Source organism: Jaculus jaculus, chromosome 6, assembly GCF_020740685.1.
Source record: "Jaculus jaculus isolate mJacJac1 chromosome 6, mJacJac1.mat.Y.cur, whole genome shotgun sequence".
In the NCBI taxonomy this organism is placed as follows: Eukaryota; Metazoa; Chordata; class Mammalia; order Rodentia; family Dipodidae; genus Jaculus; species Jaculus jaculus.
The window spans coordinates 6,376,822-6,383,270 of record NC_059107.1 but is presented as its reverse complement, the minus strand read 5'-3'; positions in this window follow the sequence as shown (position 1 = coordinate 6,383,270).

Below are 6,449 nucleotides of genomic sequence, written 5' to 3'. Positions count from 1 at the left end.
GTTTTCATAGTTGCTGCTTAACTGAAGTGGTTCTCTCTATTGAACTGCACTTAATAAAACAATCTCCTTTACTTGTCTGAACTATTTCAAAATATGAAAAAACTCAATTCCCATGAACAGGCTACAATATCCCATCAGCAAACGCTTTTTCTTGAGAAAAATATCTTCCTGAACTGGGCATGGTGGTCCATCCCTGTCATCCCAGAAGGAAGGAAGCAGAGGCAGAAGCAAGGATACAAGTTCAAGGCCAAGCCTGGATTACCTAGTGAATTCCAGGAAAGACATGTCACAAAACGAAAGCAAACAAAACAGCAAAAACATGTTCCTGCCCTAAGATAAACATCCTTGCTTAATCAGTGTGTCCAAGACCACAGAGATATACTAACCTAGAAGCTGAGCAAACATATTCATCAAAGATATTCTTGTACAAACAGAATTTGATAAAAAACCTTCATCAGAGAACATGCAGTTTCCAAACAAGTACAAGTCCAAAAGTCAAAGAGAAAGTAATAAGATGGTAGCAATAAATATCTACCAATAATCACTAGTCATGCACATGAAGTAAACTTAACAATTAAGAGAAAAATACTTTCAGATGTGAATTTTAAAATTCTATGTGCTAAAACATCAGACTATACAAAGCTTGAAAGTCAAAAGTTAGATAAAAAATAAACCAAATATTAACTGTAGATGGCTAACATACTGAATTTCAATCAAACAAAAGAAATATAACAAATAAACATTACTAGAGGTAGAAAAGGTAAAGGTTTCTTTACCAGAAAAAGTATACATAATCTTATTATTTTGAGACAGGATTTCATGTATGTATCCTGAGCTGACCTTGGACTCCTGATCCTTCTGTCTCTACTTCTGGAGTGCTGGATTATAGATGTGCACCAACCATGCCAGGCCGATGTAGTTCTGGGTTTCAAACCCAGGGCCTTGTACATGCTAGACAAGCGCACTCCCAACTGAGCTATACCTCAGACCTCCATAAACATTTAAGAATGTAGCTTCAAAATATATAGAGCAATGGTTGACTGAATTACAACGATGACTGACAAATCCACTGTAATGGTTTGATTCAGGTGTCCCCCATGAACTTAGGTGTTCTGAAATGCTAGGTCCCCAGCTGATGACAATTTGGCATTTAAAGCCTCCTGGAGGCAGTGCATTCTTGGGGGCAGGCTCATAGGTGTTACAGCCGTCTGCCTCTTGCCAGCATTTGGCAACTCTTCTGTTGCTGTCGTCCATCTAATGTTGGCCAGAAAGTTATAGCCACCTTCTGTCCACTGCCATTATTTCCCCCTGCCATCATGGACTTCCTCTCAAGTCTGTAAGCCAAAATAAACCCTTTTCTTCCACAAGTTGCTGTTGGTAGGGTGTTTTCTGCCAGCAATGAGAACTTGACTGCAACAGTAAAGTGGTACTGAAGAGTGGTGTGATTCCTGCTAGAAACCTGATTGTGTGGTTGTTGCCTTTTGAAACTGCTTTTCAGGAGGAATGTGGACAAATTTTAAATCTTGGCCTAAAGGATGCCTTGCAGTACTGTAAGTACACCTTGAGGGACTATTCTGGTTAGAGTTGAAAGACCTGAATGCAGTTATAATTGTGGACTGTGAGGTTCACTGCTCTACACCTCGGCAAACTTGGGGACACCTGGCAGGAGGGCCCGACAGGAAAGCTCAAGAACTGCCAGGCTGCTGCTCTCCAAGGCCAGAGTGAGTCCAGGATCCTGGCAAAGGTGGCTCCACGGCCTCTGGGAACAGAACATGGAGGCAGCAGCTGGGCATAAGTGGCTCTGGGGCCACACACAAGCTTGTCCCACTGCAGAACAATGTGCAAAGGTTATGTAGACACAAGTCAGCTGCGATTGATCATACAAATTATGTGAAAATGAGGGTCTAATCAGAATAGCCTATCAGTCCACCAAGGGTCCCAAAGTTCCCCCTCCCCCGTATCACCACAGTGGCCACAGTACAGCAGCTCATCATCCACTCCATAGGAAGGGGCAGGCGGTGGACAGGCAGGCAGCCCTCCACTGACAGAATGGGTACAGGCAGGTAGTAAGAGGGGCTTTGTGCCAAACAGCTTTAATTTTTTTTTAGCTTTTTTTAATTTTTATTTTTTTTTAATTTTTATTAACATTTTCCATGATTATAAAAAAATATCCCATGGTAATTCCCTCCCTCCCCCCAACAACACTTTCCCCTTTGAAATTCCATTCTCCATCATATTACCTCCCCATCTCAATCATTGTACTTACATATATACAATATCAACCTATTAAGTACCCTCCTCCCTTCCTTTCTCTTCTCTTTATGTCTCCTTTTTAACTTACTGGCCTCTGCTACTAAGTATTTTCCTTCTCACTCAGAAGCCCAATCATCTGTAGCTAGGATCCACATATGAAAGAGAACATGTGGTGTTTGGCTTTCTGGGTCTGGGTTACCTCACTTAGTATAATCCTTTCCAGGTCCATCCATTTTTCTGCAAATTTCATAATTTCATTTTTCTTTACCGCTGAGTAGAACTCCATTGTATAAATGTGCCACATCTTCATTATCCACTCATCAGTTGAGGGACATCTAGGCTGGTTCCATTTCCTGGCTATTATAAATTGAGCAGCAATAAACATGGTTGAGCACGTACTTGTAAGGAAATGAGATGATTGCTTCAGATATATGCCTAGAGGTGCTATAGCTGGGTCATATGGTAGATCAATCTTTAGCTGTTTTAGGAACCTCCACCAGTGTAGAAGGGTTCCTGTTTTTCCACATCCCCGCCAACATTTATGATCATTTGTTTTCATGATGGTGGCCAATCTGACAGGAGTAAAATGGAATCTCAATGTAGTTTTAATCTGCATTTCCCTGATGACTAGTGATGTAGAACATTTTTTAGAAGCTTATATGCCATTCATATTTCTTCCTTTGAGAATGCTCTATTTAGCTCCATAGCCCATTTTTTTGTTGTTATTTTTATTTATTTATTTGAGAACAACAGACAAAGAGAGAGGCAGAGAGAGAGAGAGAGAGAGACAGAGAGAGAGAGAGAGAGAGAGAGAGAGGGAGAGAATGGGCATGCCAGGGCCTCCAGCCACTGCAAACAAACTCCAGACACGTGCACCCCTTTGTGCATCTGGCTAACGTGGGTCCTGGGGAATCGAGCCTCGAACCAGGGTCCTTAGGCTTCACAGGCAAGCGCTTAACTGCTAAGCCATCTCTCCAGCCCCATAGCCCATTTTTTGATTGGCTTGTTTGATTCCTTATTTAACTTTTTGAGTTCTTTGTATATCCTAGATATTATTCCTCTATCAGATATATAGCTGGCGAAGATTTTTTCCCATTCTGTAGGTTGCCTCTTTGTTCTTTTCACTGTGTCCTTTGCAGTGCAATATCTTTGTAATTTCATGAGGTCCCAGTGATTAATCTGTGGTTTTATTACCTGAGCAATTGGGGTTGTTTTCAGAAAGTCTTTGCCAAGACCAATATGTTGGAGGGTTTCCCCTACTTTTTCGTCTAGCAGTTTCAGAGTTTCCGGTCTGATGTTAAGGTCTTTAATCCATTTGGACTTAATTCTTGTGCATGGCGAGACAGAAGAATCTATTTTCATCCTTCTGCAGATATATATCCAGTTTTCCCAACACCATTTGCTGAAGAGGCTGGCTTTTCTCCAATGAGTATTTTTGGCATTTTTTATCGAATATAAGGTGGCTATAGCTACTTGGGCTTACATCTGGGTCCTCTATTCTGTTCCACTAATCTACATGTGTTTTTGTGCCAGTACCATGCTGTTTTTGTTACTATGGCTCTGTAGTATAGGTTAAAACCAGGTATGGTGATACCACCAGCCTTATTTTTGTTGCTCAGTATTTTTTTTTTTAGCTTTTTTATTTTTATTTGAGGAAGAGGCAGAGAGAATGGGTACCAGGGCCTCCAGCCACTGCAAAGGAACTCCAGCTGTATGCAACCCCCCCTTGTGCATCCAGCTTATGTTGGTCCTGGGGAAATAAACCTGGGTCCTTACGCTAAGCCATTTCTCCAGCCCCCAACGTGGTTTTTTTTGTTTTTGTTTTTCAAGCTATGTAAGGTCTCATCCTAGTCCAGGCTGACCTGGAATTCACTATGTAGTCTCAGGGTGGCCTTGAACTCTTGGCAATCCTCCTACCTCTGCCTCCCAAGTGCCGGGATTAAAGGTGTGTGTCACCACACACAGCTGCGTTTTTTCTTAAATATTTACTGTGGGGGGAGGGAGGCAGACTAGGCACACCAGGACCTTCCTCTGCGGCACACTAAATGCATGCACGGCCGCACTTTGCCCAGTGGTTCTCCAGCCGAGTGCTGCTGCTTGACTCAAACACTCTGGCGGGGTTCTCCCTTCATTGCTTTGTATATTACTTCATTTCATTTTCTCCCAGCAACATCTAGTTTTCCTGGATTTTATCACTGAAACCTTTCTCCTCCTAATCTTTACACGCTCCTGGGTATTTCCATGCATCATACTTTTCACTCCCAGCACTATTTTAATTACACATAATTTGCGTTTTCCAGTTCACATTCTGCCTTCAGATTTGCAGGGCGGATTGAACATGGCAGCATTGCACCGTATGTAGGTGACTGGCCTGGAGTTAGCTTACACTTGTTCCACTCACCTTTCTCAGATTGTAAAACCCGTGGCATCTCCATCCATTCATATGGCCATATCTGCACCTGCTGCACCTATTCTTTTGTCTCCTTGCTTTTGAAATTAACCAAACAGCCTAAACCCATAAACTTGTCATACCCAAAATCCACCCTCAACTGCCAGAACAGTCCTTACTGGACACCTTTAACTCGTGTCACAAATTTCAGAATAAAATTTAAAAATTTCACTATGACAAGTAATCTTTTGTTACCTAGCTTCTGCCTTCAACTTTCATGTGTTCATTTTGTTGGTAGTGCTAAGACAGTCCCATCTGTAGCCAAGGCTACCTTGTGACCATCTGCCTCAACCTCCTGAGTGCTAAAGAGCTGGACTTATTATAATAGATTTTTAACTGTTAACACCCATGCACACCTTTCAACATTGCAGTTTCTCCTACTTAAATATCTGAAAGAGGCAGAGGAAAGTACGTGAAGATGAGCATGCAAGGGTCTAAAGCCACTGCAAACACTCCAGACGTGTCACCTTGTGCATCCAGCTTTATGAAGGTGCTAGGGCATCGAACCTGCATACTTCGGCTTTGCTGGCAAGCACTTTAACCACTAAGCCATCTCTCCAGCCTAGTTTCTCCTACTTAGAAGTTATCTCACTTTCTGAAAAAAACCTATTCTTCAAAAACTGTACATATTACTGCTTCTCAGACACCCATTTCTGGCTTCCCCAAAATCTTAAGTTTTCATTTTTTTCTACATCCTGTGCAAATCTGTGTTTTTACTCCAATATATTCTCTTTGTTATGATTTAATGTACTCTAAAGGCTCAGATGTGCTACTTGGTTCCCAGATTATGGCACCATTGGGAAGAGGTGGAGGTCATGGGGTGTGACTTGGAAGGAGATGTTGGGACCCTGCTCCTTCCTCACTGCTTCCTGGGCTTCATGGGTAAGTGCCTTTGCTTTACCACACACTCCTTGCCATGACACTTGGCCTTACCACCGTCCCAAAGCAGTTAGCCAACCATGAATGGAATGTCTAAACCCAGGAGCCAAATAAACTTTCTTCTGTGTTCTTTCAGGTACTTTCTCACCACAACGGATATCTAACACAATAGCTTATCTATTTCTCTGTGACAAGCACTTTAACACACTATAGTTTACTCACTTGCCCACCCCTTCAATCAAGGCCTGCTTCTTCTGTTCAATTTTCAATTGTCCAACATGGAACCTGGCCCTAAACTTACCGAATTCAATAAATCCACGCCAAAGTTTACAGTTAGTGTCTCTACTATGTGCAGCCATTATTTTTAAAAACCAGAAAACTCCACGAGGACAAGCAGCTCTTCCTTCAGGAACTGATTTGTCACCACAGTCCTTGCTCCTTAGCAGATTTGGACTGGTTTTGGAAACCAACTCAAAAAATATTGAGAACCTTAATTTTAAAGTGATTGCCTAAGCAAATGTAAAGTTTCTACATAAAAAGATCTAACATTACTGTTCAGGACCCAGCAAGTATGACTGCAGAATAATAGGACTTCAAGATAATGAAGGAAAATAACTAACTACACAGTCAGAACTTAAATATGAGAGGTTTTTAGGTGTAGCTTAGAAATTAGTATAAAACTTTAGTTTTTTCTTTTAATAAAAATCATGCATTTTGACAGTAGTAAAAGGTAAAATTTCAGAGGTAGTTTGCATTTTTTCAATGCTCATTAATTTTAAAACTATTGCTCTAAAAATGCATGTATTTTATAATTTTGTTTGCTATTAAAACATTAGCCATAGTAAATGTTACCAGTTGAAAAATCATC